The 24,520-nt window shown below is 34.3% G+C and overlaps 1 pseudogene; it reads right to left on the bottom strand.

The window, feature by feature from the left end:
- Nucleotides 1-4,470: 4,470 nt before the first annotated feature.
- On the bottom strand, nt 4,471-7,407 carry LOC149138712 (putative cellulose synthase A catalytic subunit 1 [UDP-forming]; annotated as a pseudogene).
- Nucleotides 7,408-24,520: the final 17,113 nt, after the last annotated feature.

The raw sequence follows: 24,520 nt of genomic DNA on the forward strand, positions 1-24,520 counted from the left end.
ATTATTTTAAATTAATTTTAAAAGTAAAGGAAGTTTGAAAAAAATCATGTTTAATATAATTATTTTTGTGCAGTTTAAAAGGCCTCTTGTTTGCAAGACTTGTCTCCAAGGTTGGTCTCAATGTCCAAACAATTACTGTGTTATCAATTTTTAGACATAATATATTGTGGTAGTTGAAGTAGGCTTGGTCTGTCTTGGGATATTGGTGAAAACAATTTGAAATTGCTAAATTTGTTATTCTAAGTTGCTAAATGTCTCTATTGTACCAATTATTGGTTAACTTAGTTAACTTCACTTGTGGTAATAATGTATTGTTAAGTGAAAAAAACATAACCTGGAATCTTTTTATTGGTTAACTTTACATGTGGTGATAATGTTTTTTTAAGTGAAAAAACATAAATTGAAATGTTTTTAAAATATAAAAGATGACTTCTTTTCCACAATATAATGTGGAAGGCAATATTTTGAGATTGTTACATTTGTTTTTTTCTTTCATGCCTAGTATTGGGAACATAGACACACAAGTATTACCCGAAGACTAAATCTTCTCTCAAGCATTAATTGTTTTTTTATTTTATTTATTTTAAATATTCTGCATTCTTAGTCATAGCATTTTTGTATATTGTATTGTTCTTGTAATGATGTGAATCGTGAAGGGGTTTCTCCGGTCTTCCAATCAAAATGGTTTGGTGCACTTTGTTTAGCCATTATAACTTGCGAAAATGTACTAGTGATTTTTTCCAAAAACCAATCATATTAAAGTGTATGTATGTAGTACAATACATCACAAACAAAATTTCACTAGTCAAAATTCATTAATTAAACTAAGCCACAGGGAACGCTAGCTATGCAGCCTTTCAAAATTCAAATAGAAAGAAGGGGAGGTGAAAGGGTTCAAAACCCGAGGGGAAGAGGAGGAACTAGAGCTTTTAACTTTAGAGGAGAGAACAAAGTTAATAGGAGAGAAACTAGAGCTTTTAATTTTGGAGGAGAGAACACGATTAATAGGAGAATATGAAGAAATGAAATGAAATGATATTTTAAGGTCCATGAGACTAAAAATAGTCTATGAAACCATTAGTTCCCTATTTTTAGCTTTTTGCAATTCAATCCTTTTCTGATTCAAATTGATGATGGGCTGGCCCAACCTTCCAAGAATCCCCTCGCTAAAAAAGACAATGCCAAGAAACTGATGCTAACATGTTCCATAACTTTCTCTGATGTCTTTGAATGCATCACATTTCAAAATGAAATGTTTTTCCGGATGTGCAAAATGTACACAATCGTTCTTCCGAAGCTTCTTTAGGCCTTTTCCACTGTCCTATTTCACACAGAAGTTAATGTGAGTTGGTCCTTAACTGAGCAATAAGAACCTTTACCCTCCACGAAATGCTAGCTCCCATGAACTCTTTTTATTGTAAATCACCTACATGGTGAGTTGGTTCTTAATTGAGCAATAAAAACCTTTACCCTCAACAAAATGCTAGCTCCAATAAAATCTTTATATTGTAGATTACCCACATTGACAACAGAGAAATAGTAAATGAGATTTGCCAAAAAAAACACAACCTGTAAAGCAAACTAAGATGACCAATAAAGAAAACTAGGATTACCGGTCATCTTGAAACTTCACGTCACGAGAATGACTAGATGAGTTGTAAGTCCATAGATGCTCCATATCGGTATTCAAAGAATAAGAGGAGGCCACGAAGGAACTAAACGCACTACAACACAAAGGGGGGTTTTAAGACAATATTTGGATAAATTGTCTTAACTTGAGACAAAAGAAAACTTGTCTATTGTCTTAAATATTGTCTTTAAGCGGGTGTCTCAAATTAAATTGTCTTAAAATATTGTCTCTATAAAGACAATATATAACATAAGAATTTTTGTCTCTCTAGAGACAATTTCATTTTTGTCTCTCCAAAGACAATTTCATTTTTATCTCTCTAGAGACAATAGTTAGAATTAAAGACATATTGTCTTTAAAAAGACAATGCTTTTGATCTTAACTATTGTCTCTCGAGAGACAATAAAAAATAATGAATCTAGAAAAATATCTCATCATTGAAATAAACCAATATTAAAAGTATTTAATTAAAAATAAAATACAATATCATTGATTAATTCATATTAGGACATAGTGGAATCGAACCACCAACCTCCTGCTTATAAATCGAACATGGTCTATATATCGATGCATGTTTTGTACATAGTAAAAGTGGCTAGCTTTTAGGAGCTCTTTTTGGTGGACAAATTCTTGAACTAGCCTAGTGATCTTACAAGGGTGTGAAGGGCTTGACCTAACACTCAATCCATTCCCTGCATTCCATCAACATCTAGGACCATTTTGTGATCTTTCTTCAAGCAAGTATCCAATCTTGCAAAATCTAAATACCTTCCTAAGATTGTATCTAGATACAACAAATCTTGTTGCTCTTTGCTTTTGTGTTCGACAAAGAGAAGCAAAGAAACAAAATTTAGAAAAAACTATATTCTATAATGGTAATTGTGTCCTCCATCTCCAGGTAACAAGATACTACAAATAAAAGAGAATAGTGGGGCATGAAACTAGATCACAATAGTGCTTGCCAACACCAAGGCTGGCACTACCAAGCAAATACAAGTTTACATTACCCGTGTCTTCTCAGAAAGACTGGTTGGGCTTTGGGGATGCTAATAGAGGTCTTTAACAACATCTCACTAGACAGAATCCAGATGCAACAATCATGCACAAAACAAGTAAAACAAAATAGTTCAGCATGCTCAAACTTATATGTATTACTAGTAGTGAAGCAACATATCAATTTAAACATACCATCCCTTTAACAAGCTCCATTTGACCCCTCCTAAATGTATTCTGCAACAGCCACTGTAGTTTCACAAAAGAAATGAAGATACCATAAGTGAGAAAATATATTGCTCCTCACCAAATCATTAACACAAAAGCTAAAATCAACAATATAATTTTTCATAATTAACTTCTTGTATTCTTCTAAAGTGAACACCATTCAATTAGATATTTTTACCTCGGTGCAAAATACATGAACCCACTAGCCATCAGTAGTCCTCTTAAAACCACCACTCAAACCACCACATAGAGCACAGTTCATACCAAAACCAGGCATACCACGACTAGCTACATTTGGACGCCTCATGCCTTGGAGTTGGTATTTCCAGTTTAAAGCTTCACATGGTTGACAATACCATCCTCCAAAAGAATTCCTTAAAATACCATAGTAATATTGGTGAACTACTACCTGCAATATAATGTTGACATGAAAATTTTAAGATACCCACTATAATCCAATGTAACAATGTTGTAGTAAATAGAGAGATAAAAAAAATAGAGGAAGGAATAGCTAGATTACCCAGTAGTAATTGTAAACACAAATCGTGTTTGATTGAGTAGATTCTAGAAATATAGAAATATCGCACAAAACAAATTCTTCTCTTGGTGAGATAGATGACACCTAGTAACAATCAAAATGCCTTTCCAATGGAACTTTTGCAACAAGGGGCCAAAACATTGTCTCTTTAGCTCGCAACATTGTCTGAGAAGAAGAGCTTGGGCATCCAGCAGTAATGTTCTCTTTATACAATCAGAGAAATATTACAGGACAGCTAAATGTATGAAAAGAAAGATGAAGAATCGTGTGCTAAGCAAGTTCTCTGATAAAAAAGTTTAGCAGAGTTAAAAATGCCATTCACTGAAATTTAAATAGAAACATAGAACAAAGACTTCTAAAAAAATATGAAGTTTAGATGATTCAGGGTTAGGTCAAAACACGCATCTTATTTAAAGCACTTTAGAAATAACATTTTGGATGCAATGGAGTAAGATAGGGTCAATGCTTTCTAAACATAGTTATTAATTTATGAAACAAATGAACAACATATATTTACTATTTTCCTAGGCACTTATAATTGCATTTTATGAAATGAACAAACAACATACATTTACCATTTCCATAGGCACTTGTGTATGCCTCAAATCGTAATAACTGCCACTGCTCTTACATGACACAATTATTTGATATTGACCACTTCACATTTTAAAAAATATGATATTCAATTAAGACATGCCATAATTTTTTCCATGACAAGAATGTCACTTAAAAATGAATAAATATTTTGTAAAATACATTCTTCAATATCAAACCATATAATCCATTGCCCATTATTCTGTGGCATCAAATTAGTTCTGGGACAGGCATCACTTCAAGTAAACCTCAACTATCTTAGTTGAAACAGAGAACCAACTACACCGTACAATCTTAACTATCAATCAAAGACAAAGTACAAGGTTTAGTCCCTACGCTAGAACTAGCTAGAAAGCAATATGCTTAAAGCCTCTCCCTCTCGAATATTATTATCTACAGATGATACAAACAAATTTGAGATATTCTTGGCCCTCGGATGTGTTTTTAGTTCCTCCTTATTTGCTGCTAACGAACACTAACAGTGGTTTTAGCAATTTACACCACATTGTTGTGTGTTTGATGATGATCTTGTGTTTGTTGTGAAAGGATCTATCCTCACCCAAAGCAGGGAGAATATGGACGCAAGAAGAATTTACCAAACAATAAGTATTGTCAGTGTCCAGTTCTGGCGACCCATTAATCCCTTGAGGAATGGATAAAGATGAACAATCACCCATAGAGAGAAAAACAGTTTTCCAAACAATGGACCCCAAGATTGATAACCACTATTAATAGCTTGGGAAACACTTGCTACTACACCAACAAGATTTACCACAAGAAAAGTAGTTGGAGGGATGAGAAGACTGGTCCACTTAAAAACATAAATCTCAGCAAATTCACCATCTTCATCTGAAGACTTTGATGTGACAATAAAGTTTGTGTCAATCCCCACTAGAACTTTCAGTAACCCTTGAAAGACAACAAACATATGTGCTCATACACCTCCAATAACCCAAAATTTCTCATTCCTCCACCATTCATCGATTCCAATTGTACTCCAACGTAGCTCTAGAATAGAAGTTGTAAAAATGGAAATAAAATATAATATGAAGAACACACTTGCAAATTTGCTAATCTACAGATCAAATTAAATATAAAAATTAGGGGAAAAATGTGAAGCATTGTATGAGAAAAAAATCCAAAAAAAATCTAAAAGACAGGTTGCATTAGAGGTGAGTAAAGCTTGACAAGATTAAGGTTAGTAAGGGTTGACAATCTTACCTCAGGAATGATAAACTTCCCTGTAAGAAGACAAACAGTTGGCAAGGTACAATATGCAACTAGTGGGAGGGATGTGAGAGGATAAACTATGGTATTGATGTATGTTAGCCTTTGCAATCGCTGTAGCCATACCAAATTGGACAATGCCTACTCAATAAAATTTCAACAAAACCAAGGGCCCATCAGACCACTTGATTCAAATGATCTGAAAGATTGATTGGTGCAGATCCCTTGAATGTAGGACGTGCAAGCATGCAGTATATTGAAATCCAGTGTCAAGCATGCATTTTAAACCCAGTGAAAATATCTTCTGTGATAGAACCATAAATCCACCCAATCTACACAAAATATGTGAACCCACTCATATTAGATCTTTTCTTCAAGAACAGTTGCCTGGTGCTTGGTTCCCTAAACAAAATGTTGCCTTATTCTGAAGATAATTTATGCACATTCACGAAAAAATGTTTATACAACTTCACTATAGAAAAAACTAATTCAATGAACTAAAAAAAATCCACAGCATCATCAAATAGATGCAGATCCACCTCTACTCATACCTCTTTTCCCCATTCTGACTTTGTCTTCATATCCACAGTTGATAACATGAATGGATTCTTTCAATAAAGAAGCAAGATTTGCAGATTGTGGAAGACCACCATTTTCCATGAGGGTAGATTGAATAAACACTAGTGATTGACCAAATCTTTTCTATAAGCTCCTTTGGGACATGAGCAATGATTTCTCATCATCAAATCCTACAATACGCAATTTCATAGAAGGGTGAGGGCGAACAATGTTTAAGGGTAAATGACTTGTCAAAAAATACAAATCACTGGTTTGGACATGGACTCACCTTCAACATCCTCTTCTATGTCTTCCAAACAAAGGATGGGTATAGTAGATTCAATTCGCTTGGTTCTCTTCTTATCGTCATCATACCTTTTGTTTGATTTTCTGTTCTTCTTTCTAGATCCCTAGCAACATCTCAGAAAACATGTTGTTTCAAGATCATTCTCAGTGAGAACATGATCATAACCATAGAGTGCTTGTCTATTAAAACAACACCCTATACCCACATAAACAGGCCCTTGGATACCATCAAAACCTCTCAAGGTGATCTGCAAAGATTTCATAATTAATATGACAGGTTGAAATTATATGAAAATTTCATAATTGAATATAAGAAAACATTTTGGGTGTTGATCAATGCTTACATCAAAGAACATAGTGTTATGATTAGCATATCGATCGTGTTGATCTCTGAGAAAACTATACATAGCAAGTTTTCTTCCTAAGAACTGGATCCATTAGAAAACATATTGCCTCATGAATAGATTTGTTGTTGTTTATATAATTATCACAATCAAGGTTCAACCCAAAGAGGCCATTTGTGAGGACAACAGACACTCGGACCTAAGTGGAGCAATGGATAACAATCATCAGCGTCAACATAATAATTAATGAATTTCATATGAGGAAATCAGCAGAAAAAGAGAGATGTGTACATAGCTAGGAATATACCAATGCATTCATTGCATCGGCTTTCTTGTGGTGTTGGAAACTAGGCCTCTTTTCATGGGATACATAAAATAACCATGGAAATTCATTGCCAAAATTGTCAACTCCCCCTGATTCAGTCACTAATGGCGGCTACAGAGAATTTTCAAATGGTGTGCCAGTAACAACCTTATCATTATCTTCTGTAAGCTCACGATTTGTCAATGGAGTACTACATTTTGGTCCAAATAATGTGTACAAGAAAGGAGATATATCATGGCCCTCAGTATGTCCAAGCATCTTCAGTGGTGTGTCCAAGGATTCCATCCTCTGTTCCAGTGCAGGTGATGACAAATTCTATGAAACAAATTGTTTACTTATCTCCTAAAAAAGAAAAAATGAAAAAATGTCATACATACAGTGCACCAACTGTGTACTATGTTCCTTAAGATGAATCTGATAAAGAAGATGGAAAAATATGAAGTTCATACATAATTTAGCTTACCTTTTCAGAATCCTTTGCTGCTATTTCATTTTCTTTGTGTAGATTTTGTACCTTCCATAAACTAAGTTGTCCCACCAGCTCAGCACTACTCTCCTTCAATGAATTGTGCATAGCCTCATCACGTCCTATAGATTGCCTTGGCCTATAAACAGAAATGGTATCTTTGGTTTTCTCTGTGCTTCCATTACGTTTTGAATTCATCGGCCTTTTAGAAGGTGTACATTGGAATGGCTCTGGAATTTGTCCTTGTAAGAGAAAATTTTGTAATCTATTGCTCAAATTCAATATTTTGTCTACAAGTTTGGTGCTTTTTGAATCCCCTTTACTAGGAACATTCATATCATCCAAAACAATATAACCCTCTGCTACTTCTCCAGATTCTAGAGGATTTTATGTGAGGAGAATACTTTCAGAATGCTCTGTCCCATCCAAAATCGTAGCATCCTTCTCCATGACAGACACATGGTCTCCAAGTGGGACATGCAGTGACAAATATTCAATCTCTGATGTCACATCATTTGATATAAGCTCAAGATTTTTCACTAGGGTATCATATTCTCATCCCTTGGCATGTTCAAGCCTCTTCAATGGCTTATCCAAGGAAATTTGTTGATTGCACACATCCTTGTCTTCTAGAAGAGATTCATTCATACTTAAACAAGGGGATATATTGTAACTTTTTCTAAGTTCCCGAACTTTTGGATGGAATACTGAAGTCTAGGCCAAATCAGGTGCTTAAACAAGGAGATATATTATATCCCTCCGTAACCTTAGGGATCCTTAATGGAGTATCCAATTGGGAAGGTTCCTACTTGCTCACCACAATCTGTATATTTTCTCCAACTTTGAAATTTTGGGTCTCTCCAGCTTCCTGGACATTTTTTCCCTCAAATTTGGCAGGGTCAATGAATCACTCATGTTTTTCATTGTTTTCCATATCAAACAATTGTTCACAAATTGGACTTGCATAAGTTATTCCATTAACAATAAAAATTCTTTCCTGGCATGCTCCATATTCAACTTCATTCTTTTCCACAGCTATATTATATCCCTCTGTAACCTCAGGGGTCTTCAAAGGATTATCCAATTGGTAAAGTTCCTACTTGCATGCATCTTTTGTAACAATCTTTGAGATATTTTCTAGAAGAGAATCAGATATACCTGAACAAAATAATGCATCATTACTCTCCATAATCTTGGGCTTATCTAATGGATCACTAATGTCCAATCCAAACAAATAATTCAAGCAAGGAGATATATCAAGGCCTTTTGTAAGCATAGGCATCTTCAATGGAGTATCCATGTTAGAAGGTTCCTAGTTGCTGGCCATTGTGTCTACTTTCACAAGTTGTATATTTTGTCCAACTTTGAATTCTTGTGTCTCTTCAGCTCTGTTTTGTATAGATTTTTCTTCCTGGTCATCCTCTTTTCCCTCAATTTTGTTAGGGGCAATGAATCCCTCATGTTTTCCATGGTTGTCCTTATCAAACATTTTTTCTTTAATTTGACTTGCATTAGTTATGCCATCAACAATACTAATGCTTTCCTTATATGCTTCATCTTCAACTTCATTTTTTTTCCATAGCTACATTGTAAGATCCATGTTCCACTTGATCACCATCTATTAAGGGAATGTGAACATTCTTGGTATTCTACTCAACTACATCTTCCTCCTTTTGAGGAGTTGAACCATACAACTCATTGAGGTTATAAAACTCATTTCCATTGTCTGAAAAGTTGCCTTGATGCACTTCATCCTCTGAAGCTTGAATGTTCTCATATGTTACTTGAAGTTCATTGGACATATCTACCTGTTTAGGATTTTTCACTTTCATCCAAACTGCATCAGGAGAGCCATCATTTTGCTTGTGAAAGATGGTTTCTTCAACATCCTGAGTTTCAACCATTGAAGCAAGTTCATAATGCTCCTCTCTTTGATATATAGAGTCATGAAATCCTTCTCTAGTTTTGGGATCACTCAATTTATCTTCTTGAGCTTCACCATTAACCAGTGAGATGTGACTTTTCTGAACATCATTTAGAACTAAAAGCTCCTCTTCACTGCATTCCCCAGGCTCTTGACCTTCACTATATGATGCCAGCTGTGACAGATTTTCTAGAGACAAAGCCTTTGGCAGGAGTTCAAATTGGTGAGCACCATTCAAATTGTCTGCATCAAATTGAAGCTTATTTTTTAATTCTGGAGTGTTGCCACAATCCATTGGTTCACCTTCATAAGCTTCATTCTCATAAATCTGTTGGTTGTCATCTTCCTCCTTTTGAGGACCATTGAACTCATCAAGTCCAAAACACACTTTGCTTTTGTTTGAAAAATAAGACTTGATTTCATGAGCTTCATCCTTCACAACCTCTCGAGCTTCCTCATTGTAGTTCTTAGGAGATACAGTTTCTTGAGCATTCTGAGTTTTACTCTTGGAAAATTGTTCAATTTTCTCTTCATTTTCAACTATATAGACTTGATGCCCTTCAGTGGTTTTTGAATCATTCAATTCATCCTCTAAACCTTCATCATTAACAAGTGATATGGGATTTTCCTGAAGATACTCTTCACTGCATTCTTCATCAACTTGAGCTTCACTATATGAAGTCTATTGCAATAGACCTTCTAGAACTTGATCCTCTACTAACAAATTACATTTTTTCTTACCTCCAACTGAATCCACAATCTACTCTTCATCGACAGTTACTTCAACAGTTTCCAAATCATGTGATTCATCTTCATTATCTATGTCTCCTGGCAGTGGACTATTTTCCAAATCTACATTTGAAACTAGAATCTTCTCCTCCATGTCACAATGTCCAAGATCTGGCTTTCTGGATGCAGTACTATATTCCAATCTGAACAAAGTGACTAAACAGGGAGACATATTATATCTGCCAGTAACCGCAGGGGTCTTCAACGGAGTATTTAACTGTGGCATTTCCTGCTTACAGGCCTCTTTTGTAAGACTCCCTACGAGCTTGTCTAGTACAGAATCATTCATTCCTTAACAAAGAAACATGTCATTAGTGTCCATAAGTTTGGGCTTGTTTAAAAGAGTGCCAGAGTCATTACATCAGAGGGAACAACACATCAGTACTATCATTACTGAGACAATCCATCTTTTATCTAGAACAAAATCATACATACCTTGATGAGGGAACACATTGTTATAGTCTACAAAATCGATTGAAATGTTTTCTTCTATTTCAAGAATAGAATCAATTATACATGAATAAGGGAACATATCATTATTATTTGGAAGCTTGCCTACGTAATTTGTTCTAGAATTATTGCAACAGATCATTAGTGGCTGGGTTGTGTTTCATGGAGTAAAAACACTTATAAATGTGGAGAAAACACATCATTACTATAAATACAGAGGAAACCCATATTTTTTCTTGAAGAATAATACCTGAACAAGGGAACAAATCAGTAATGTCTTAAGAATTGATTTTATTTTGAACAATCTCCTCACTCGTGACTGCTTTTTCAAGAATAGATTCATCCATACCTGAACAAGGAACACATCATTATTGTCGATAATGTTGGGCTTGTTTAATGGAGTATTTAAATCAATATAGCAAAGGGAAAACATCATTAATATTAATACTAGGGGAACTAGAACAGAGTCACGACAATACCTGAACTAGTGAATACATCAATACTGCCTTCAAAACTATTTGAAGAATCAACAATCTCCTGAGCCGTGTCTGGTTCTATTTCTTTATAATTACATGGACAACTTAATTTCTTCTTTGAAGTATCACTCTCTATTTATGTGTAGACATGAATCCCATTAACCTTGTAATGAGATGACTCACCTACATGCTGGGAAACACTAGGCATTGGCTCATACATACTACAGACACTGTCCACTTTTGAACCATACAATTCATCAAGGCCATAAAACTGTTTGTCATTGTCTGGACTCTGAATAATGAAATTTGTCTTCATGAACTTCATCCTCAATAAATGAGTTATGAGGTTGCAGACCAACATCTGAAACTCGACTATTCTCATAAGATTCTTGAGGTTCATCGTATGATGAATGAATCACTTGATGATCTCCAAATTTCAAAGAACCTACATCAGAAAACATGGGACAACCATCATTTTGGCTACTACTATAATTCTTATGTGATTTTCGTTATTCATCATCGTGAGTTTCACTTTTGTAAACCTGTTCAATTTGCTCTTGTTTTTCAACTACATGATCTTGATATCTTTCAATTGCTTCTGAATTCTTAAACCCATACTCATGAGTTTCATTATTAACAAGTGAGATGGGATTTTCCTGAATAGAAGTAGCTGAAATGTACTGTATGGTGCATTCTTCACCATCTCGAACTTCACTAGATGATGCCTATTGTGGTAAAATTTCCAGAGCTTGTTTCTCACAGAGAAGTTTAGATCGATCACCCTCATTCCAATTACCTGCATTAACAATCATGTTCATTCAAATTCTTGGTTGCCACTGAAATCCATTGATTCATCTTTATGAGATTTGAGAAGTAAAATAAAGTCCACTCACATTCTTCATTATTGTCTGGTTCATCTTTAAAAAGAAACTTGTTATTTTGCAAACTAACCAATTCTCATCAGTTTAATACTTTACTAGCACATGGCCATTTTGCATACCTGCAATGGAATCTACAATATTCTCTTCATCCGCAGTTTCTTTGGAAATGTTGAAGTCATGCGATTCATCTCCATCATCTGTATCAGCAAGAAGTGGATTATCAATTTGCAAATCTATATTGAAACTCGAAACTTCTCTTCCACAACATATATTTCATTACTTAAGAAGTAAGTAATTAATTTGCAGACAGACATCTAAAACTGGATTCTTCTCTTTTACATCACTTTGGTCAATTAATAATTTTGTTTATTCAAAATGTTCTCACCTAAAGACGTGTCACATTACGTAGCCTCACCTCCAACCCAATGCATGTATAGTTATGTTAATATAATCAAACACTCGAACACCCTAGTAAACACCAACATAGTATAAATTGCTGACCTAGTTGTCTGCCAGTGCTTTCCCGCTGCTATATCCAGGTTTTGAATGATGACTAGTAGGATGACAATTAAGAAGTACTTCACAGCTGCTACCCGGGAAGGGCATGGGAAGAACAATGTCTTTGAGTTCAACATTTTCCTCCTGCTAACTTAACTTATAAACTATGATACCTTAGCCTGAATATTGATGTGATCAGTTGGGAAGCCTTGGGATTTATAAATGTACCAAGATTGCCCTGAAGATTGAAGGTTGTGGTGTATAATTTGGTGGTGAATTGGTGGAGTAAAAAATAAGAACATGCACTCACAAACAACCATGGACATTTCACAAAGAAAACCATTTCCTAATTGCTTCTGTTCAGGTGTACCAACTCAGCTAAAAGAATTGTTCACTCTAAGAACGAATGGATGTAATTAAGTTCAATGGAGATTAGTGTGAAATCAAAAGACTTAATGTAGGGTTAGGACATCCATGCTTTTCTAACATGGCACGAGGTCCTATATATGAGTTAAGATATGTTAATCACATGATCATAAGCTCGCTGAGGACCACCATGAAAAAATTGTCCTTGTCAATGAAAAATTGTCTCCTTTCTAAATAACAATTCTTTCAATCATGTCAAGGCCACACATGATGTTTGTATTAGAAACAAGGGATTTATTAGACTCTCCCATTTTATAATTTATAATGTTTCATTAATATAACTATGTCTATCTCTTTTTATTAAACAATACCAATGTTAGAAAGTTCAACTCAACAAACTACTCCATGAAGTCAGAGTGTTGACAAAATCTTGATTAAAGCTTGGGGGAACTTTTTTCATTCTTGGCATTTAAATTTGATTGGGAGGAGTTTTTTCCATCCACTCATGATTTAGACTGCCTAGTAAAAATAAACTAGGCGTTACTTGCTAGTTACTTCTTAACATCATCATCAAATTAAGAATTTTTTTATCCTTATAAGGTAACACCTTGATATAGTTTCCAACTTTATTATTCAATTAACATTCAATATTTGATGCGAAGTTTGGCCATGAATGATCTATCATCAACTTGTATATTTCCTTGTAGAAATGAAAAATATATTTCCTAACATTTCTTCAATTCATTGCTATTTCCTATGCATGTGTACCCCATATTTCTTGCCCATAGTTGGCCCAACCACTCTTGTTTCTATCAACTGATTTCCTTCCATTTCCAGTTTGTGTTCTTTGGGACAAGTACTTTTATGTCCATTTCTTTATCCAATGCAGGCTATAAAGTTATACAGGGTAGGCAAAGACAACAAAATGTTAAAAATGAACGTATTAGACATGGCATTTTACAATCAACAAACCTTAAAAGGCCACCCACAGTACTTCATTAACCATAAAAGTAATTTGGCTGGAAATTATAAAAACTTTAATTGGTCATTCCTCTTACAAGTTATAAGAAAGTTTGAATTAAGTGTAGCATGGATCAAAGGTTGCAAATCTCCTTTCTCATTTGCAGTTCTAGTCAACATCTGACAATTTAATTTCTTTAATCTATCATCAATATTCTTGTAAGGTTGCCTCGAGCCAACAAATGATCTTAGTAAAAACATTTATAACATTGAGAAAATCAAAGAAATATATGCTAATTTAGGTTTTCGAGTAATCATCAAACATTCAAAACATTTTTGTTCCATGCAGAATGGGTAAAAATGCATAAATTTAAAATATTTAATGGGAATACTTGATAAGTAAAAATAAATTTGACTCAATTTTACCATGTTCTACACGAACTGTAAAGCAGTAGGTACAAGTGAATATAAATTTTACCAATTTTGATAAAATTTTACCCACACATTAAAGCAGGTGTCTTCACTGAAATTGTGGTAATTTTCAAAGGTTACTTCACTCTTGCAATTCTTTTGTCCATGTAGATGGACTAAAAGATCAAATAATTCAACCAGTCAGAAAAGATATGTTTTATAGAATTGGCCATACCATATAGTAGGCTAGGACAGAGAAATCTCTGCTCATATTTTCTTCCACTGCCCTTCCCCTACCTCATGAATCTACCGCTCCTCTCACCACAACCATTCTTGGCCATTAGAGCCAAAGGCCGCCCCACCCACCAACCCTTTTTTATTTATAGTGCCTTATAATGACCTGATGAATCTATCTATATCCACATTTTTTTGATTGCCACTGGCAGATGGGTGAGGGATAGAACCACATTGGAGTAATTTATGTTAACACACTATGCTTAATTGAAATCATGACATAAAAACATTAAATCTCAAATCAACCTCTAATTTTGTAGGTTTGTATTGTAACATGCATATTTTCCTTCAATATTTTATCCCACTGTGTAAAGAGTAAATCATTCTTCTTATAGTGATTGCATAAAAAGAGATACAACAAGCCTACTAACCTTATCAATCTTCTCAAAATAATCAACTAGATGTGGGAACCAGCCTTTGATATAACCACCAACAACAGTAAGTCAGGCCGGCATCTTGCAGTAGCCTGCTTGCCTTCGATGTGCCTGGGATTAGAATTGGTGTTGGGAAAGAATTTCCTTTGTGGCTGCAAATACTGAGAATGAAAAGGATGACACTACTGATGTTGATGGTGTTGATAGCGTATTTCCTTTTTGGCGTCGTTTGAAAGAAATGGAGATGCGTCAACACCATTGTTCTATTTTCCTCTCAATTTATTCCTATAATCCCCCTTGTTTCTGTTCCTACCCTCAACGACTTGGCCAATGGCAGTGAGTGCTATCAACCACCAAGACGCCATAAACAAAGATTATCTATTGAAGGATGCCCCATTCTCCACAAATCTCTCTGCATAATTTGCATCCCTTGTGGAGGGTTCATCGCACAAGCACCCCATCAAAATAATTACAAAATTCACTCCAAAAGGCCTCCTTTGACAAACCCCAAAGCCCCCCAAAAAATCCTTGAAAGCATATAATTTGAACTTAAAAATGAACAAATATATAAATAGAAAGGCTTGTCTTTCTATTCTTTTATCTTTAATGAGTGAGTCTTTGGCTCGAATCTATTAAAAGAAATAATAAAAGTTGCACACAAAAAACCTTGACTAGTTCTCCTCATAATTTTGTGCGAAGAATAAAACAATCTACATTGCATCAAGACAGACATCGTCATGTTCCTCTAGTATTCTTCTTCTTAAACACACATCACAGTGTTCAAACCCCGTGATGTGTTTACAAACCCCATGATGTGCAACCAAAGTAGTCACTTGGAACCCATAGATATAATGTACTTTATGGCACGAAAATTCCATTTTCTTTGAACCAGCACGTTTGAATCCCAGAAATGGAGTGCTTCAATAAAAGCAACACTTCTCACCAACGAGGTGCAAATACGACCCAAACTGAACAACACCCCTTCTAATTCCCTCGAGTTCATGCTACATTTGAAAACCATGTTATTCTTGTTGAAAACCCCCTAGATCTGAGGAGGTTGTGGCTACCATAGGGTGAAGGTTCAAATCCTTCAAAGGTCTATGACTCCCGTGGAGGCCATGGCCGCCATTCAGAATCCCTCAAATATCTATGTCTAGGTCCATATTTATGCACATACAAAATTATTGTGTAACTCTTCATTTATTTCCACTCACCTAGCCTCGTGACCTGCACGCCTTGTGTGCCCTCTGCATATCCCTTCTGCCATTACAGGTTATTTTTCTTCCTCATTTTATTTATTTATTTTTAAACTTTCTTCCATTTTCTTTTCATTTTAATTTGGTTTTGTGTTGTTCCCCACAAATGGGTGTTTCTTTGGTATATTTCATATACAAGCATATTTTTAGGAAGACAAATACCCTTATCACGTTGTCATATTCATGGTTATTTGTTGGGAAATTTGGCTTTATAAATTTCGTTTTAATACACATTTATTTTTTTATTATTGTGAATTGAATTTTGTTATATTTTGGATTTATTTTATTATTACTATGAATTGATATATATATATATATATATATATATATATATATATATATATATATATATATATATATATTCTTACTATTATTATTTTAATTTTAATAGTTTGGAGAGTGCATGTCATGAGGGTGTTTTCTGGTCTATGAATTTAATATTTTCATGATTTGCTTTTATAGAAGTCAAAATGAAATTTAATTAAAATCAATTCTATTTTCATTAATGGATACATTCATCATGAATAATATAAGCAATGAAAGAGATTGGCTTGCAAATTAAGCACTTAATTACACAAGTTGATTGAAGAAAAAAACTAGTGTAAGGTGATGTTGAACTTGAAAAACCCCCCAAGTACTAGGAAAAATTTGGGGACCTAATTTTTAATTTATTTCCTAAAAGAGATTTTTTTAACATATATTGAGCTTAGTTTGTCGCACCTTGCACCTTGATTATTTGTCTTTATAGTTAAGTTAGACGAACTTTCATGTTTTACTTAATCAATTTTGATTTGTTTCTTTCCTTGTTATTTATTCATAAAATGAGATTTTGTTTCATCCCTTTAAATTCAATTTCCTTTGTTGTAATTCTTTTATATCAAACATTATATTGAAATCGGGCTTCTTCTATTCATGTTTTTTTGAGCTTCATCCATAATTATCAAATTGGGACCCCTATTTTCCTTTACCATCATAGCATTATTTGATCTCCTTATAAAACTTGATTCTCAAATTTGGTCCTTCTTTCATGTCCATAAAATACTTAAATTTGTCTCCTCTTGTCAAACTCTTTTCTTTAATATTTTACACTTACGGAAATGTTCATTACTTGCTTTCAAACATTGGACTTATTGAAATTTTCCTTAATCCAATTTGGAAACCACGACTAATTTCCAAATAAGATCTTTTCTTCCCTTATTCACCACCCTATTTCAAAATTAGGCCCAATTTGAAAATCAATCCCCCTTCTTCATTTTGGTCCTTTTATATTTCCAAATAAAGTTAAATTCCCAAATTAGGGCCCTTGTTACTAGCAATTATATTTGAGTTATATTTTAAATTTAGAGTTATGTTTCTTATTTTCTTCTTTTTATTTCAAGATACATTTTTCAAATTTTATTTTTTTTTTCTTTTTTTCTCCTTTCAAACATTTTACCCCTCTATACATTGATTTCTACATCAAGCCTAATCTTTGAATTGAGGATCCTTCATTCCTTCATAGCCAAACTTTCTACAAATTTCCAAATTGGGCTCAATTTTGGAATTTGGGCATTTTCATACCTTTCTCTTTGAAACCTTCTTCCATTTGGCATTAATGACATTAACATAAAGTTTCCAAATTAGGTCCTTCTACCATTCACATCACAATTCAAACATTTTGGTCTAACTCTCAAACATAGAAAAAGGACAAAATATATTTATAAGCCAATTATGTATCCAAAATATTCAAAGGAATTAGCTTGATTAAATAATTGATTTTATTTGGATAACCATGTGCACATTTTTCTAGGCATACTAACATAGAAGTACCTTTACATATGAATTACCCTTATAAAAATAGAAATTGACATTTAAGAAAGGAGTTTGAGTAGTATTGAGGAGAGTTTAAATGAACAGAGGAACCTCATGTTCAAGAGAGAGTTTGAATCAAGAAAAGAAACCAAAGACACCTAAGTTGTACGAAATGATGGAAAATTCAAATAAAATGTGAAATTGAATGGAAAAAAATAAATTATTAACAATTAAAATTAAATTCTCATGAGTACAATAACAGTATCAAAGCCATGAATTTGTGGTATTGGCCATAGCCTTCAGTGTTGTATAGAGTCTATCACATATATGTTTCTAGGTCTACAATTCCATGTCGATTGTTATCCATTACATCACCTATTTGTGGTAAGACTTTTCTGTATCTCTATCATTTTGTACCTCTATTTGCAACCATTTCTCTATGTGAGTGCAATTCGAAATTACCTATTTCAATTGTATCCAACCCTAGGTGCTCTACAACACATAATCTTCTATTGTATCCAACCCTAGGTGCTCTAGAAAATGACATAATGAAAACCACAAAACCAATTAAACGACATAATGAAAACCATAAAACCAATTTAAAATGAGACAGAGTAGCTTTTAGATACCCTGCCCCTTCCCATGATTGCAATGCTGCACATTGGTTTGTTGCCATTAACCAAAACAAATATGGACATGGGATTGCAGAAACCAATACAAGAAGATTTGGACCTAGGATTACTGAAATGAAAGGGTTGGGGCTTCTGAGAGGAAATGTACGTGGAATAGAAGCCTCATGATTATTGAGAGAGAGCATTGATAGTTGTTTCCAAATGGAGGTTCCTATCCAACACAACAACAAAACATTAAAATATTGAATGAAACCCTCAAGGAAATGTTGAATAATTTTGACAGAATGAATTGAAGGTACAGGAAAATCCTCAAATCGTAAAGGAAAATCCTCAAATCATATAACGGACTAATAAAATTTAAACAGTGAAATATAAAGGAAAGTACTCAAGCCATATAATGATTTATATAATTTGAACAGTGAGATATAAAAAAAATTCACATTCTAATTACAGAATCTGTGGATGAGTTTATATTGACTGTAGTGGAATAAAACCATCAAACCCTGACTAGGCACCTGGACGGTATCAAGAGGGTTTCACCATATTGAAATAACCTAACCACAACTGTGAGGAACAGAGGATGATTGCTCAAACAATACTACAGTGCCGCATGGAAAACAACAAATTTTCAATCTGAGGGATGTAGCCCTATTAAGAAGCAGGGAACCAACCTGAGAAAGAGACTTGGTGTTAGAAGCAGACTACTCTCAACCCACACGCATACCGTCAGGGTGAAGGTCCTAGAGGAAATCTTACCCGTTGAACATTGAACCAGAAATAGGTCAATTAACGAGAGGCATGGTTTTAAACAAAATGTAAAATAAAGAAAGACAAAGACTCATTCTGCAACCTGGGGCGCTATCTTTAAATTTGGTGGCACCATAGTTACTGTGAAGGCATAAGAAAATGGTTAATTCAAACCCTTTTATGCAATCTCGTAGTTTGTGTCTCTGTGAGCCTAAGCATGGAGAATACCTTGTCTGCTGCGGCCACCATTACTCTGCCTAAACGTTAACGAGTGAGGAATGGGAAACTCTATGAGAAAACCCTACTTTCAACCCAAGCAACCAGAAATTAACCTGGCATATTCCAACTGGAACGTATGTAAGGTACTGGATGCAATAGGAAGCTCTACCTGATAAGAGTTTCATCGTCTTCTCAAGAAAATTTCGCGCTATTGTTGGGCGCCTTCAACCCTAAACTCACTACCAGAATTCCCATCGGATGCAAATCTTGAGGTGAAATTGGTTACCTCAACTGTCCCGCCTGAAGCCTTACCATTATATCGTCAATATATGATCAACTATCCCACCCGAAGCCTTACCATTATATCGTCAATCTATGATCAACTGCCCCGCCTGAAGCCTTACCATTACGCCTGAACCCTTACCATTAGATCATCAAGATATGATCAACCATCCCACCTGAAGCCTTACCATTACGCCTGAAGCCTTACCATTAGATCATCAAGCTATGATCACACAATGGATATCGGTATAGGTGTTTACGAGTCAGAACTCTCCAGAGACCACCCTTGGGATTCATAAATAAATTACTAAAGGTTGGTACTGTCAAGATTTATATACATCGAAGTTTTCAATGTTAATTAAACAACAAAGACAACAAGGAATGTGACAATAAACCAACCTCCATAATAACATGGATATGAGTAAATAATTGCAAAGTATTAAGTTAAGAACATGTAAAGGGTTAGGTTAGGATGGTAAATTCTCTCAAAAAATTTATATAACATTAACGTAAATATCCTTAATCCTTACCATAATACTATTTCCAAGTAGTGTATCAAAATTTATAACATTCATATGGTAAGAATATGGTTGTGAGTATTTTTTTTGGTATTCTTATAATTATTACAAGTGGTATGAGAGCCAAGGTTCTGACACCATGGTATCTTTGGAACTAAAGAAGACAACATGTGAATGAAGACAAAGACAATGAGAGACAATATACAAAGGGGAAGTATACCACCAAACACACTAGAAGCATCTTATGTAGGGGCCGATCTTGAAATGTGGATACAATTGGGAGAGGAGTCTCGCGAGGGCAATGTATCTATGTTAGAAAGAGTCCAACACTTGTGCACATAAATGACTAATTTAAGAACTCACAATGAGAGGCTCACACAAGAACACGAGAGAATTTGAAGAGTTTGTCCCATAAACAAAGTCAATGAGAGCGAAACCACAATTCTCGCAATGGAAACAGAACCCCAACCTTTCATCAAAAGGAGGATAATTCGGAATCGGCATGAGGACGAGATGAAGATGAAGGATGATTTCTAGGTTTCATCTTGTCATGATTTTTGGCATCGTCGGAGTAAGGAAAAGAGTAATACTAAGCACGGGAATAGTAAATTGAGTTTGATTTTTATTGGCTCTTAGCAAAGGATGTGACCTAATTGCTTAATGTCTGGTACTTGGAAATCTCTCACTGATAGACTTTAGTGGGCTTCAAATAGATCTTGAGGTTGGATGATTTACAGTACAATGTTATAATCAAATCTCACCTATATTCTTTAATTATAAGTTATAGAGTATGTCCTAGTGAAGTAATGTGGATGGCTGAATAAGAACTATCAGAATACCTTCAAGATGGCTTGGAATCTCTAATAGTCAAATCTTGGTTGAAGGAGGTGCAGATAAAAATGATGATTGGTCACTTTTATATAGATATCAGAGCTATTATGGAGGATTATTGCCAATCAAGATTCATTTAGTGAACAAACTATGGATGAATTGGTCACCTGGAGGATGCATCATGCAACAAAGTGATTGTTCACAAATATCTGAAGCAATGTGTTGGATGCAAAAGTGAGGACAATAGTTTACAGCCTAAGCATACCTTGCAATAAAATTTATGGAAGCCTATATGAAAAATTGAAGAGAAGCCATTCTACACTAACTAAATCTATGATCACTAGGTAATGGTACGTTTCCATTAATGCTTATCTGAAAGGTGATTTGGGAAGATAAATTTCGATGGAGATCTCTAGCATACTGGAACGATAGTGAAAAATTTTCATGGTGAATTACAAGTAGTTACGATCACCAAACTAAAAACACCTTATCATTAAGATTATAACCAATTTTGAAAGTTGTTATTTACTACGTTTAGGGAGTGACTCAACTACCCAGTTTCAACGTAGTTGAATTTTTTCTCGTGTGTTGTAATCTCCCCAAATCCTTTTTGAGTTAGTCTCTTATCTAGTTATCCTTTTCTAAAACGTAGACATTAGGATTTTCTATAATAAGAAACAGAAAAAGGTATGTAACTTGTGTCTATATATATGGTTGACATCATACATGTTGTCCTATTTATGATTTTCACTTTGGGGCATGAATCACTCTGCCTATTAATGGCGTTCCCTTTTACATAACTCCCAATAGAGTCTTTTCCAAATTGAGGTTGTGAAGTACATATCCTACTATTCACGTCGGAATTCCACCATTAGAGTCCAATTTGAAGAAAATAGAGAGGAGAGGTGGTTGATGGAGGGGTTTTGTAATTCTTCCCACTCGGTTTTGAATTTGTCACAACTTCTTAATTGGATAGAGAAATCAATACAAATACCAGTGAAGCTTCCTCCTTATGATCAATTTGATGGTGAAACACAAATGTTGCCATGAGGTATTACTAAGCATTTCGCAGGGAAGGGTGCAGAGTTTACCTTGTCAAACATCTGGAACCTACGAGGGAGAAGCTATATGGAAACCCTACATAAAAAAACGTGAATGAACCTCGGCCAACATGGATCGAGTGGGTAGTTACCATGACCAAGTTCAAGAAAACCTTCACTGTTGGGTGGGCATCAGTGTCCTGGACTGTTGATGAGATCCAACTCCCGAGATAAAGATAGGTGTGAGGATTATAAAAGGCCTTGACAAGTTTCCAATGCATGAATTCACTGTGGGGTAATGTCTCTAACAATATGATAAAAATTCATTTTACTTCATTGAACCATCAAGGTAAGTTAACACGGTATGGTAATCATTTTATGGAAAGATAAATTCTTGTTCATTTTCCTCTTCAAGGGCAACCTCCCAATGAACTAATGCTAAAATATAATCACTATATTTAACAAATACAATAACGAGGACTTAAATATTATTCATTTATAAAACCTAGATTTTAACCACTATTAGTGCTTATGCTAATGAATAGGCCATATTACATTTATCACATGAAAGCTACCTAGTATGAATTATTTAATAATAACTAACATAACAGACTTTGTATATATTACATTAAATGAACACCATATTTATAATATTATTAACCATTATGGACCCCATTACATCACTAGGGGGGATCCCACCATTTCATCCCCTTTGAAACACATTGCTCTCAAATTTTATATCTATGATGTATCTCCATAAGCCAACTTCCTGTGTATGGGTGTTGCCCCCAACCCTAAGAGTGAATTAGTCCAAGAAGTGTGTCCATAAAGGGATCATCCATAAACCAAGGTCCCATGTACAAGTACTACACTCCACACTAAGAATGAAGTCATCCAAGCAATGCATCCAAAAATCCAACTATCAAGTATAAATGTTTCCTTCAATGTTGACAATGAAGTCATCCAAGAAAGGATTACATAATCTTATATCCTAGGTACAAGTGTGCATGTTGGGTCCCAACTAATCACACATGAAATTGATGAATAGACATGAGGATTTTGTTAAATATTATCACCATGGTCATATGGATCCAAACATATTTCCACCAAGATACTATGTCATCCATAACCAAAATATCATCCACATAAATACAAAAGGTTAGTTATTGATATGGAGTTATGTACTCTATGGTATGTACAAGTATTATTACACCAGAATGTCACGACCAATCATCAGCGGACTTATTTTACCAAGGTCCCTTAAGGTTGTGGTAAAAACTTAGCAAGAAGAATTAAAGTGCAACTTCAAAGTTTAATTTGTTTTACTGTGACTAGGTTAGGTGTGAATAGGTTAGGTAGGAGGCACCATCTGAGATCCTGACAACAATATCAACATATTTTACCGAACAACTCTCTTTCACCAGGTTTCTCGATTGAGGCCCTAAATTTCGTTGAGGCCTACTCACATTGCTTAGAAGAACATAATATGCCATCCTCAAAATCCTCCACCTCCTCAAGTTAAAAAATAATATTAGGGGAAGGAAAAATTACTTTGAATCCTAACACACCAATAGGATTTTTGCTACTTGTTTTATCAAGAAATATAATTCTATTAATGAAACAAGATGACTATGTAATCAACAAATGTTAATGCTCAAAATAGTTTTGTGAAAAATTTCCATCACCTAAGGAGAACATATAGACGAAGGAGATACTAAAGATGAGGCTCCCATAATAGGTACAACTTAACCTCCACCCATCAATATCCCATTCTAGTAGTTTGAGTTAATTTGATTGTCCCTCTTTAATGCATTCATCATTACAACACATGAAATCTTGAAGCCTAATATTTTCATATATTGAAAAGACTTGGTTGATCCAATCCCTCTACTCTATTACTTCTCACATGGATACGTTGTCAATATATTATGTGTAAACTTAAGATAATTTGTGATCCAATTTTTAGTATCATGAATTAAATATTCCCATCCATTATCTACTTTATTTTGCATAAACATGAGAAGGAGACATGAAAACTTGACTTACTAGTGGCATGACTTCTAAATAATCGACAACATCATAAGATGATCCATAGAAACATCACTAAAAGTCAACCCATATTAAATAGTTATCAATTTAATAATTCATTATATAGTTTAATATATGTTATTTTCTAAATAAACTATGGTTGATAATAATTTTGTTAAAAATAACAAAAAATCTTATTTAATAGAATATGTTTGTGTGTTTTTTCATTAGCAAAAACAAAGTTGATCATATTTCTATTCAATTTGAAAAAAATACACATAGTAGATACTTATAGCATTCACAAGGAATTGAGGTCATTATATTCTCCTTACAAATTTCTATCTCAATATTTAAAATTCTAGCAAAAAAATTAAGAAGCCCATAACACTTTGTAAAATTGATTGTAAAAATCTAGTATTTTAAATATTTATATTTAATTATACCATGATAAAAGTTCAATTACTTCTAGTAAGGAAATGATGTACTCTATCGTCACCTAGAATAGAGTACTCTCGCAAAGGTCTATGTAGATATGACATTCTAT

This window comes from Pinus tabuliformis, chromosome X, assembly GCF_031772625.1.
Source record: "Pinus tabuliformis cultivar Carrire ecotype Pingquan chromosome X, CPIR1, whole genome shotgun sequence".
In the NCBI taxonomy this organism is placed as follows: Eukaryota; Viridiplantae; Streptophyta; class Pinopsida; order Pinales; family Pinaceae; genus Pinus; species Pinus tabuliformis.